Here is a 13726-nt window from a genome sequence, read left to right on the forward strand (position 1 = left end):
AAATGGATCAAAATAAATATCTTGCCACATGGGAAACACCATCCAGGTTTCATGGGTATAAACTATAGTAGTAGTATACACGTAGTACAAAATATGTTTATAAACCTTACCCACATCAACAGGACTCCAGTATTAGGAGTAGGGTAGGATATGGGATGCAGTAACCAAATATGCTTGGAAAGATCAGGAGGTGGAGGTAAGCTAAAGGATGAATATGATATCATTAGCTGAACAAAGCAAGGAAACACATTTCATGGAAAATGAATAACATAGATATAGACACAAATTAAGTCTAACAGACTGGTGTAGCCAGCGAACAGTAGGAGGAAGATGTGGATGCAGGCAGGAACACCAACAAGAAGCAATTAAGACAGTTCAAGCCTGGAGGTGTAAGGGTTTGCCTTAGGATGTAGGAGTATGATTGTGACAATGAATGAGGAATATATTATGAAGAAAGAGTTAACAAATGCATTCCAGGAAGGCAAGAGTTTAAGAAGCAAGAGTGAAAATAACAGATGTCCAGCCTGGATGATGAGGGGAAACATCCTCTGTTTAGAGACTAGGTAGACTTTCTAGACAAAATTTACTTACTTAGTTAGTTAGTTAGTTATTAATTTATTTCCGAGGGAGATTAGCCATGTGCTAACATCTGCCATCAATCCTCCTCTTTTTTGCTGAGGAACACCAGCCCTGAGCTAACATCCATGCTCATCTTCCTCTACTTTATATATGGGGCGCCTGCCACAGTATGGCTCGACAAGCAGTGCATAGGTCCACATCCGGGATCCAAACCAGTGACTCCCTGGCCGCTGAAGCAGAACATGCAAACTTAACCGCTGCACCACGAGGCTGGCCCCAGGACAAAATTTATTGTGAAATGGCTTTTATATGCATGGCTGGAGGGAAATGGATTGAAAATAAAAAGTAACAATTTGTTCTTTTGCATAAAGACTAGCAAAGATTAGACAGATGAAAACTAAGGTTCAGACAGTTAAATAGCATGTCAGTACCTAGAATACACAAATCGGTTTCAATAGTTGCTTACACATAATGGAAATTCAATAGCAAGTCATTCTCATGAATCCACATAGGTTCTCCTATATTACTAGGCCAAAAGTCCTCTAGTTTGGGAGGCTGGGTCTGGCAGGAGAGGTCACCCCACTGTCATCCTTGATGAGTCTCAGGATTAATATCCCTGCTCTCAGCCATGCGAATAAAGTACGAAGACATTTTAATCCATGCTTTCTCCATTTCTGTCACTTTCCATGCTCTGGAAACTGCTGTCTAGCCATAGTCAGTTCAATATCAGTATAATCCAAAGAGACTTTAAAATACATGTCATATACTCTTGAGGTAAACCCTAAATACATTCTTATATCTGCTGAGCAGATGTACAAAGTCTTTACCATTTCCCTTCGTTCTCCTCCCCATTATTATGTCATTCTGATACAGACTCTGGCACTCAAAGTATCTTTTTCTTCCTGATCTATTTATGCTACATCTTCAGCCTATCTGTTGATATTATTCTCCCTTTTTGTCACACAGAAGTCTTTTGACTTCTGGATGTAACTTTTGTCTCTAGAATCATCCCTCCCCCCGCCCCCATAACTAAGCTAACGGCCTAATGCTATCTTCTAGAAATGCTCTTTCCTCTGTTATATTTTGTCTTTATCATAGGTCTTATCCAGGGCTGTCAGTTTTAATCCCTGAGATCTGGACGTGTAAAACTGGGCTTTCCCTAACCTGAGTTTCTTTGCCTTTCGTCACAGTGCCTCCTAAAGACTTATAGTCCTTATATCCTAAAGACTAACCTCAATATTTTGGGTCAGAATATCAAGGATTCTTCTATCTGGAATAATACATAAGATACTGGAAACAGCAGTTACCCCTGGGAAGAGAAGTAGGGAACAGTGAAAATAGTTGGAAGTAGACTTACCTCTTTACTGAATATAATTTGTCTTATTTCTTTTTTCATGTTTTTACCATATGCACAAATAAGCTAGTAAGTCAATTATTTAAATCTAAAAAAACAAAATAGAGTCTTTATATCTATTTCTGCTACCCTCTGCCATTTTTTTCCCAGAATAAAATTTTTTCTAATTAAAAAACAGTTTTTATGTTTACCAAATACAATTTCCAAATCTTGCCATGGCAAAGAAGAAATTGACATTGGTTGATCCAGTATGATGTTCTGGACACTCTATGACCTCATTAATCATAACAGAAATCCAAAATTCACAACCCTCTAAGGGAGGTATCATTATTTACACTTTATAGTGAAGGAAGCAAGGCTCAGAGAGGTTTAATCACTTCCCTGAGGTAACACAGATAAGAAGAATTGGAGGTGGGAATGGAACCCTGTCATGTGTGGTTTCTAAGTTCCTGTTTTGTTTTGTTATTCCTACTCATAATAATATCCACAGGGTTCAGGTTCCCTTCAGATAAGCATCTTTTTGTAATATTCTTTTCGAGAAATTTATAATGTATTCTTAAATGTTAACAATTCTCATCTTGCTCCAGCAGTTTAAATACTTAAAAGCCAATAGTTACATATTGCAATGTACTCTTTTTCTCACTATAATCTCTTCCAAAGAGGGACATTTTGCCACAAACATCAACATTTTTTTCCTCTGTGCGGGGCTTCTCCTAGTGGCAGCACCATTCTCTTCCTTCCTCTAAACCAGGGTTTCTCTAGCTCATTACTATTGACATTTGGGGCTGGATACATCTTTGTTGGGAAAGAGAGAGAGCGATCCTGTGCAATGCAGAACGTGTAGCAGGATCCCTGCCCACTAGAGGCCAGTAGCACAGCTACACGCTCATCTCAACTTGTAAGAACCCAAAATGGTTCCAGGCATTGCCGGTGGTACCCTCCAGAGCAAAGTCACCCCCAACTGAGGACCTCTCCTCTAAACAAATATTGAACATAAAAGTTAGTCCTCTTAGTTGGTGATCCTCGATGAAAAAGAACAAAACCTGTGGCCACCAGAATAACATGCTCACCTCCATCAGACAAAAGGTTCCCAAGATAGTATTATCCTAACAGCTGAGGAAAGTGTGGTCTAGAGAAGATAAGTATCTTGCTAGACCTCCAAAATTATTACGTACTGGAATGGAATTCTAACTCAGATTTAACTGCAAATCCCAAGCTTGTCCTGCTAATTATAAAATGAGGCAGTAGTGCTCTCTAACGAAAGCTTCTTACCCTCATTATAAAGAAAAAGCATTTTAGCAGCAACGTGGCCAGACAAAATGTTGAAAGAGACTGTCATATGACAGACATATCAATCAATGTAGAATGAAAATACTTGTGTCAGAAATTTCTCTCTATTCTTTGTTTTCTGAACTTTTATTTTATAATTTCTGAAATATTTTAAATAAGTTCTAGAGTTTTAATACAGAAGCTTTATTTTTTATTTGATCTTTTCCTTCTGGATTGCATTATCACCAGAAATCTGAGAGCTGGTTAATAACTCCAGGTGCCTCTGGGAAGACCAGCATCCATCCATATTTCTTGAAAAGAAATTATTAACTCTTCTCAGTATGTAATAAAAGACAAGAAATTAATAAAAGATAAGTGTTAGGTTGGCAATTGCAAAGCGTAGTCCACCACATTTTCCCTTAAATGACTCAGGCTGAGTTGGCAGAGGCTGGGAGATACCATTGAAAAATGAGTCCTCTCCAACTTGACACTTAATATGCTTATCCCAGGAGAAGACACTGAGGCAATGAGTCTGGAGGCAGATCCCAGAGCATGCTCTCCCTGGAGGCTAGTTGTTCCCATCAGCTGCTCCCCATGATAGCAGTTGCCCCGGGGGTCTCTTCCCAGCTGCTGGAGACAGTTGTCACTGGGTCTCTAGTGCCTCATGCCATTCAGAGAACTTCTTCTCTGTGACTGGAGACTGAAGAGGCTCTCACACCCTCACTAAAAGACAATACCTAAAGACCTCTGCTGGAACCTCCAGGGACCACTGTGGTATATTAAGAAAAATGATTTAAAAGCCCTCTGTGTTGCACAGGGCAGCTGGTGTTTGTAACACACATAAATGCCCCGTCAGCTCCCTTCAGCTCTGCACAGATTTCACTGAGTCCAGTGAAAGTTCTCAAGCACGCCCTTTACTGCTCATCGGCTCTCCGAGCTCCAGCTCTAACCTCAGGGATTTAACAGACTTACCAATAACCCCCGATTTTTCTTTATATATCTTCTCATAGAGCCCACATGCAAATCAAGCCACAAGAACGTCCCTGGATAACTCACACTTTATCAAGGAATAATATCCAGCTCAAATTTACAAGGAAGAATCACAGGTTTGTGGCAACTAACTCCCAACTTTTCAGTCTGAAACCCTCGCTGGGATAAAGCTAACTCTCCCCACCTGAGGGCAGCTGAACACAATAGAGAAGCTCTGGCAGGATCTCAAGGAACTGAAGCACCACCTTGCAATAAGTCAGTAAAGCCAAATTCTAGCACATAGCTCTAAGACAAGATACAATCTCTAATTATTCTAATCATTTGTTTTTGCAGAACACATAAGAGTGAGCTGAAGAAATGAGAATATCTTGAAGACTCCGAGACGAAACACAAAGCCAAACCCAAGTATCTGTAGCAAGTTGACTCAAATCCTTCTTGAAAGCAGATGTAAGATAAATTTTAAAATAAACCAAATGCAATCACTTTGGAAAAATAGTTTGGCAATTCCTCAAAATGCTAAACAGAGAGTTAACATTTGACTCAAAAACTCCATTCCTAAGTATACATCCAAGAGAAATGAAAACATATATCCACACAAAAAGTCATATGTGGATGTTTACAGGAGCATAATTCATAATAGCCAAAAAGTGGAAACCACCCAAATATCCATCAATGGATAAACAGAAAGGGGTATAGCCATATAATGGAATACTATTCAGCCATAAAAAGGAGCAAAGTACTGATACAGTTGTCTCTCAGTATTCAAAAGAGATTGATTCTAGGAACCCTGCAGATACCAAAATCCATGGATGCTCAAGTCCCTTATATAAAACAGCATAGTATTTGCACGTAACCTATGCACATCCTCCCGTATACTGCAAATCATCTCTGGATTACTTATAACACCTAACGCAATGTAAATGCTATGTAAATAGTTGTTATACTGTATTGTTCAGGTAATAATTACAAGAGAAAAAGTCTGTATGTGTTCAGTACAGACACAACCATCGTCCGCCTTTCAATCTGCAGTTGGTTGAATCTGCAGACGCAGAACTTGTGGATAGGGAGGGCCGACTGTACGTGCTACAAAATGGATGAACTATGAAAACATTATGCTAAGTTAAAGAAGCAAGTCACAAAAGATTACATGTTGTATGATCACATTTATATGAAATATCCAGAATAGAAAAATCTATAGAGATAGAAAGTTAACTAGTGGTTGCCTAGGACTGGGGAGTGGGTGAGGGTTGGGGGAAGAGGGGAGTGACTGCTAATGGATACTGGGTTTCTTTTGAAGGGTGATGAAAATACTCTAAAATTGATTGTGGTGATGGTTGCACAACTCTCTGAATATGCTAAAAAAATCAAATTATGTAACTTAAATTGGTGAATTGAGTGGTATATGAATCATATCGCAATAAAGCTATTAAAAAATAAACAAAAGCAAAGCAAATGAATAGACAGGCACATCACTTTCATTGAGTCCAGAGGCAAAAAAGACAGTAAACTCTGAAACTTAGTACGACATTAGTTCCATTGGCCATTTTGGAGTAAATGTCAAGAGCAATTTGGGCAGATAAAGGAACAATAGCTATGCATTCCTTTATCTTTGTGTTTTACAGTTTTTGAAAGTACAAAAAGAAAAAAGAGGAGTTTGATTATGATCTCAGTAGTATTTTTGCCACACTAGAAGGAAAACATATTTGATCTCAACAAGCTATAAGTGATGTTCCCATGTTTGAAATTAACAAAATGTTTATTTTTATCTAAATTCCTTCCCAATAACTATACCAATAACATTTAGCATACATGCTCACAAAGTCTGCAGTAGTTAAAATAAAAAAGTTCATGTCTCTTACATTTTTCAGAAAATCATGCAATGTTGAGGATAGAATGGAAATGTTCTTTTTAATGTACCCTTGGAAAGAACAGGAATATTATGAAATCAGTAGCGTGTCCATTATTTGTGCAGTCTAAAAGATAATATGAACTTATAACGCATAATCTCAGAGTCTCTCATTCTGAAGTACATTGTTAAAAATGAAAATCCTGCCATTTAAGCCTACGGATCTATTATTGTAATCAATTTTAAATAACCCCATCTATAATCAATTCCCTGTAATACATGCAAATATAAAAGAGATATTTCCAATGAACATAGTAAATTTCTATAAAGAATCCACTTGTCCATATATAACAGGCATAATTATAAGTTTGCAAATATTCCCTTCTAGAACACATAAGAGAACATCTTTGCAATCTTAGACTATATATTAAAGTAATAGCCATAAAATAAAAAGTTGACAAATTGGACTTCATAGAAAATAAAAATTCAAGGGACATCATTAATAACATGAATGCAAGCCACAGACTAGGAGAAAACATTCATAATATACTTATCTCAAAAAGAACTTGAATCCAGCATACAGGAGGAATTCCCACAACTGGAAAATAAGAAAAACAAACAACCTAATTTTCTACAAATGAACAAAAGACTAGGACACTTCACAAAAGAAGACACCTGGAGGCCAAAATAACATGAAGTATTGTTCAATATCATCACTTATCAGAGAAATACAAATTAAAATCACCATGAGATACCAATTCGCACACGCTAAAATTAAAAGGACTAACAATACCAAATGTTAAAACAAGGATGTGGAGCAACTGGAATTCACACATTGCTGATGAGTGTAAAATGATGCAACCTCCTGGGAAAATTTTTGACATTTCTTATAAACATCAACCTATCCTGTAATCTAGCAATTCTACTCCTAGGTATCTACTCAAGAGAAATAAACACATATGTCTGCAAAAAGACTTCTACAAAAAGTTTAAGGCAAATTCATTCATAATAGCCAAAAACCAAAAACAACCTAAACATTCATTCCTATGGTACGAATGTTTGCATTGCCCCAAAATTCATATGTTGAAACCTAACCCCCAAGGTGATGGTTTTAGGAGGTATAATCACATTTGGGAGGTGATTAAGTCATGAGGGTTTGCCTCATGTGCAATGAGATTAACGCCCTTCAAAAAGCGAGCCCAGAGAGCTCCCTTGCCCCTTCTGCCATATGATACAAGAAGAAGCTGGCCATCTGCAACCCAGAAGGGAGCTCTCACCAGAACCTGACTATGCTGGCACCCTTATCTTGGACTTCCAGCCTCCAGAACTGTGAGCAGTAAATTTCTGCTGTTTATAAGCCACTCAGTCTAGGATGTTTTGTGATAGCAGCCCAAACAAACCAAGACATCCATCAGTAGGAGAGCGGATAAACAAACTATTTCATACCTTATCATTGCTTGCCACTATGTGGTACAAATTCCTTAGTATCATCTTTCAATTCACTAATGTTCTGTCTGACTGGATCCCACTATCAGGTTATCCAGTTTAGAAAATCTGTTTTACATCAGTGTGTCTATTATTTATTTCTAAAGTTTCTAACTTCTTCTGTTACATATACTTCTCTTCTTATTTTAGTTCTGCTCCTTATTTCATAATTTCTTGTTCTTCTGTGGATGTCACTCCTTTATTTTTTATGATCCAAGACACTTTTTAAGGTCATTATCAAGTTTATCTCTTTTTTAATTTTTATCTCTTTAGCGTTGATTTTGTTGGCCATCTCCCTTAATGTTAGCTTTTCTGGTATATTTTAGTAATTAGGTACACAGACTCACTTGAGAAAGCACTTCTCTTTACCCATCTCTTCCTCCTCCCTCTTCTACATGCTTCCTTAGCTAAAGGTTTGTAATTATCTTTACTAGGTCTCTCCCCAAAGCCCCCAGTCCAGGACTATGCCTTGTATTTGCAGTGCAGGGCTCCTATTCCATGGAATATGGTAGATACTGCAGAGTCAGTTGACAGTTTAGATTTGGTGGGCAGGCTGTCTCTAATCCCTTCTTTCTCCCTTTGTAGGTGTGCAGTTTTATATAATCCATAGACCGAAAAAGGTGCTGCAATTTTTTTTCAGTTTCCACTTCTGAGAAGGGAAACCTCACCTCAGCCCCCTGTTGTAAGAAGAGATCAGTACTAACTGTACACTTCAAAGGGGTCATTTTAATCCTGAGGGGGTCTAGATCTTAGCAGCCCTTAGCCCTACTTACTGCTTTGTTTTCTTGTTCCTTTTATGGTCTATAAATATGTATACCTTGTTTAAATACACATATATTTTTTAACTTTCTTCTTTTTATTTTATCTATCAATTCTCTGTGTTTGGAGAAGGGTCAGTATCAAAATCTATTGGGTTTGTACATTAAGAGGTCATTATCGGCCTTAACTATTACAGCTTAAGTAGATAACACACTTGGCAATCTGTCAACAGAGGAATCCTTTCTTATTAAGCTTCCTGTCCCTAGTGCCTAGTAGAGTGTCTGGAGTAAACTAACGTTTATTAAATATTTCATGAAAGAATGAATAAATGAGCAAATTAAGAAGCTGTTATGGTTAGAGCAGAGTTTTGAGATGAAATGGTAGACCTTTGAGCCAGTTTGAGAAAGAATTACTACCGTCAAGGAAATCAGGCACATATTGGAACTACAAAATTAATATGGGTCCTTGTTTACTTATTATAGGAAAATCCAAACTTGCTATAACATGTAAGATCCATCATATTAAAGCTCTATTTCTCTCCAGCATCATCTTTCCCCAACCCATCTATATTCTTCAATTCCAACATTGAGTCCTTCAATCCTCTATGCCTCTATAAAAGTGATTTCCTCTGCCTGGAGGATCATTCCCTTGTCCACTTGGGAAATACTTCAACATCCTTCATCAAAGAATCTCTCACTATCCTCTCCATTTCAATCTGCAAGCCCAAGTACCATTTAACACACTCTCCTCTACACACCCATAGTGCTGTATGTGGTTTTCCATCATAGTTCACTCTATAATGGTTTACATGTGCCTTTTCCCTATTGGTCAGAGAGCTGTTGAGTTCTAAGATCATATGTCACTTATCTTCGTGGTTGTAGAAACTGCCAAGGGGGTTGAACTTTAATAGATGTATAATAAATATATGATGACTGCTCAATGAACAAAGCAAAAGTACTTTGAGATATCTGGTGTTTGAGTAGATGCTTAAAGCATTTATAATTTTTTTGAAATTTGAAGCAAAAGATAGAATTCCTGCTTTGCAATTCATTGAACTGGTGAAACTTGATTCTTTGGGAAAGCTCTTTATTCTGCTATTTGGCAAATGCTTATTGAATAACAGCCAATGCCAAACTTTGTGTCTGGTAAGGAAGAGAATATCATGGAAGATCTTCCCTTGAGTTTTCAAGTCATTGTGTAACTATAAATCCTTGATGACAAATGATGTTGCAATAGTAGCTATTTGTCACTCTAATAGATTTCTTATCTGGGAACAAAGAATTGCAGACAGCGTAGAGGCCAGTATGTATGAAGAAATCATTAAATGCTGACTATCTAGCTTTATGCAGATCTTATACTTTGCATTTATATGGAATTTAATAGTTTAAATTCTGTAACACATGATGATGTGGTCTCATTAGCTACAGTATTTTCTTGGGCTATGGTAAGTACCACTTGGATTCAATTAAAAGATGCTGCTGGTGGACTTCATTGGATGAAATCTAAAAATATGTCAAACAGAAGAATGACTGAAGCACAAGCAGAAGCATGACTGTTGAATTAACTTCTATTATTTTACATCCTCGATCAGTGAATAATGACACTAGATACAAAAACACCTTCAAAAATTTAATTAATTCATCAAATCCTCATACTAGATGAAGCAGTAACATTGTAAGATCTTACAGGATAAATTTCAGCTGCCTAAAGGCAGTCAAGAACATACCCTGGGAGCTTCAAAACATGTTGAAGTCCCCTCTCACTGTGAATTCCAGGCATCAACCTAATTGTCATCAAACTTGCCATTGAACCACCCGTAAGGCAGCATGCAAAAGGAGGCCATATGCAATTGCTTCTCAAGTGCTCTTGAGAGTGGGTTTACACAGTCTAAACTCATCTGGTTCCCTTTTTAACAAAATTAAGCCCTCATTTTAAAGATGATTTGCTGGAGAGCAGTAAAAAGGGTCCAGCTTATCAGGTGGTCTTCAATGAGAGGATTCTTAATTGCCATTAAAATATGACTGTGCTAAATCTAAATCCAAATTAACCATATCATCAATGAAAATTCAAACTCAAGCCACTGAGTCTCTGAGGTTTCAAAAATATTCATAGTTGCCTTTGAAAAATATTTTGATTCTTGTTCAATGGTTCAAATGGAAACTACAAAATATTTTGGAATGATAGTTGGATTCCATTTTTTAAATATGCCTGGTTTATGTATATTCTGATAACGATATTTCTTTCTCCTTCAAAGTGAGTAAAGCCAAGATGAATAGAAATTGAAGGTGTGCCAAATAAATTTGGTTCTCTTAGATTCTAAAGGGATTAATTCAATGAGCATAAATAAAATTTCTGCTTCAAGAATTCTAAAATTTATATAGAACCACAAAAGACCCTGAATAACCAAAGCAATCCTGAGAAAAAAGAGCAAGGCTGGGGCCAGCCCCATGGCAAAGTGGTTAGGTTCACTGCTCTCCTTCAGCGGCCCAAGGTTTCTCTGGGCGTAGACATGGCACCACTCATCAGGCCATGCTGAGGCAGCGTCCCACATAGCACAACTAGAAGAACCTACAACTAGAGTATACAACTATGTACTAGGGGGCTTTGGGGAGAAGAAGAAGAAGAAAAAAAAGAAGATTGGCAAAAGATGTTAGCTCAGGTGCCAATCTTAAAAAAACAAAAGAAGAACAAAGTTGAAGGTATCGCACTCCCCGAATTCAAAATATACCACAAAACTATAGCAATCAAAACAGCATGGTACTGGCAGAAAAACAGTCACATAGATCAACGGAACAAAATTGAAACCCCAGAAATAAAACCACATGTCTATGGAGAGCTAATCTTCCCCAAAGGAGCCAAAACATACAATGGAGAAGCGTGCTAGGAAAACTGAACAGCCATACGCAAAAGAATGAAAGTAGACCATTATTTTACACCATATACGCAAATTAACTCAAAATAGATTAAAGACTTGAATGTAAGACCTGAAACCATAAAACTCCTAGAAGAAAACATAGGCAGTATGCTCTTTGACATCAGTCTTAGCAGTATCTTTTTGAATACCATGTCTCCTCAGGCATGGGAAACAAAAGAAAAAACAAACAAAAAGGACTACATCAGACTAAAAACTTTCTTCACAGCAAAGGAAATCATCAAAAAAGTGAAAATACAACCTAACAATTGGGAGAAGATATTCACACATCTGATAAGGGGTTAATATCCAAAATATATAAAAAACTCATAGAACTCAAAAACAACAACAAAATGAACAACCTGATCAAAACATGGGCAAAGGATATGAACGGACATTTTTACCAAAGAAGATGTATAGATGGCCAAGACTCACATGAAAAGATATTCAACATCACTAATTATTAGGGAAATGCAAATCAAAACTACAATGAGATATCACCTCACACCTGTCAGAATGGCTATTATTAAAAAGTCAAGAAAGAACAAGTGTTAGAGAGTATATGGAGAAAAGGGAACTCTCATATACCGCTGTTGAGAATGCAAACTGGTTCAGCTATTATTGAAAACAATATGGAGATTTCTCAAAAAAATAGAAATACCATATGATCCAGCTATTCCTCTTCTGGGTACTTATCCAAAGAAAATGAAAACACTAATTCAAAAAGATACATAAACCCCTATTGCAGTTGATTGCAGCATTATTCACAATAGCCTAGACTCAGAAGCAACCCAGTGCCTACAACGGATGAATGGATAAAGAAGATGTAGCATATATATACAATGGAATACTATTCAACCATTAAAAAGGCAAAAATGTGCCACTTGTGACAACATGTATGGACCTTGAGGATACTACACTAAGCGAAATAAGTCAGACAGAGAAAGACAAATACTGTATGATTTCACTCATTCATGGAAGATAAACAAACACATAGATAAGGAGAACACACTGGTGGTCACCAGAGGGGAAGGGGCTGGGGGGAGGGCAAAAGGGGTAAAGGGGCACACATGTATGGTGATGGATAAAAACTAGACCATTGGTGGTGAACACAATGCAGTCTGTACGGAAGCTGACATATAAGAATGTACACCTGAAATTTACACAATGTTATAAACCAATGTGATCCCAATAATTTTTTTTAAATGTCTGTTTCTACAGTTATATGATATTGATCTTTCATATAAGGACATTTTCATATTCAACAAATTTTATTCAAAATATACATTTTTCAAGACCATGATCAGTAATAAGTTTTTCACCTTTTATTATGAAACAGGAAGACTCAAATAGGTGTGTTTCAATAAACTTATGATATCAAGTTATGTCAGAAATTACTTATGATAATAAGCTTAATAATATAGTAGGAAGTAATGCGTCTTCTTTAATTGCTGACAGTTATCAGCATAATGATAATAAACAAATAAACGTGCTTGAATAGAATTATTCTAATACAAAGATGACCACACAGCAAACTAAATGTCCTATCTTTGTGGCAGCTTGTGCTGGTGTGACGCCTGTGAATTTGACTGTCTCTCATTATTCGTTTAAACTTCAACCCAGTGAGCTCTCCCATTCCGCTGCAAGAGGTGTGAATTAAGATTTAAACAGCAGTCTGTTTCAACATCCATCGCAATGCAGTCACACAAGAGATCAAACACACACAACTTCTTCATACTCTTTTAAGTGAAGGAAATAGACAAGGCTGTCCCCTTGGGAAAATGTATACGAGATCTAAAACTCAGGAGAAAAAAAAGTTCAGAGGAGGAAAAATAAAATACTGCAAAAAGAAAAATTAGGAAAATGTGGACACCTGTCATTCAAGTCTCCTTGCTAAACGGGAGATCAAAACCTGGATTTTCCTCATTCAGTTTTATTCCATTCACTTGCATGTAATCCAGAGAACACACAGAGCAATTGAATCCTGGGGCACTGCAGCCACAAAGGTTCTGGATGGCCTGACACTGGAAGCATCAGAAAGAAATGACTTCTGCACAGTGGGTAGATTTTTCTCAGGTATTACTTAGTCTGGAAACTGCCCCTTTCCTGCCAAAAAGCCAAGGCTATGTATAACAACCTTTTACTGCCGGTTCAAGAGAGAAGAGACACGAAGCTAAGAGAGGATTTTTAAGAGACAGCAGAGCCATATCTGTTAACTGGCGGTGGGGATGGCATTTTCAGAGTCTGCACTGAAGGAGAACAACCCTTTGATAACAAATTCGGAACAGAGGTAGTTAAAGCTATAAAACGTGGTGGATAAAGTCTTCATAATAATTAACAGCAGGGTATTGCATACAGGGAGAATAAAAATACTCTTCTGTCAGGATAAATGTCCTAATAGAAAAATGTAGGACACAGAAGAGGAAATAATATCAGATTTTTTTGCCGGACTCTGCACACCAGGGCCCTGCCAGGCACAACTGTAGTGAGACCGTCCACCTTAAGAATTTTTGTGGACAGACATGATGAAGTG

General features: G+C 37.3%; 1 long non-coding RNA gene across 1 annotated transcript in view; it reads left to right on the forward strand.

Moving 5' to 3' along the window:
- LOC139082048 (uncharacterized) overlaps positions 1–5347 on the forward strand; it is a 94311-nt gene extending 88964 nt beyond the window's left edge. Inside the window, exon 5 of the long non-coding RNA XR_011537717.1 lies at positions 4526–5347. This is a non-coding gene — a long non-coding RNA (uncharacterized lncRNA). The remainder of the gene's footprint in view (positions 1–4525) is intronic.
- Positions 5348–13726: the final 8379 nt, after the last annotated feature.

The sequence above is a fragment of the Equus przewalskii genome, chromosome 2, assembly GCF_037783145.1.
Source record: "Equus przewalskii isolate Varuska chromosome 2, EquPr2, whole genome shotgun sequence".
NCBI classification, from domain to species: domain Eukaryota; kingdom Metazoa; phylum Chordata; class Mammalia; order Perissodactyla; family Equidae; genus Equus; species Equus przewalskii.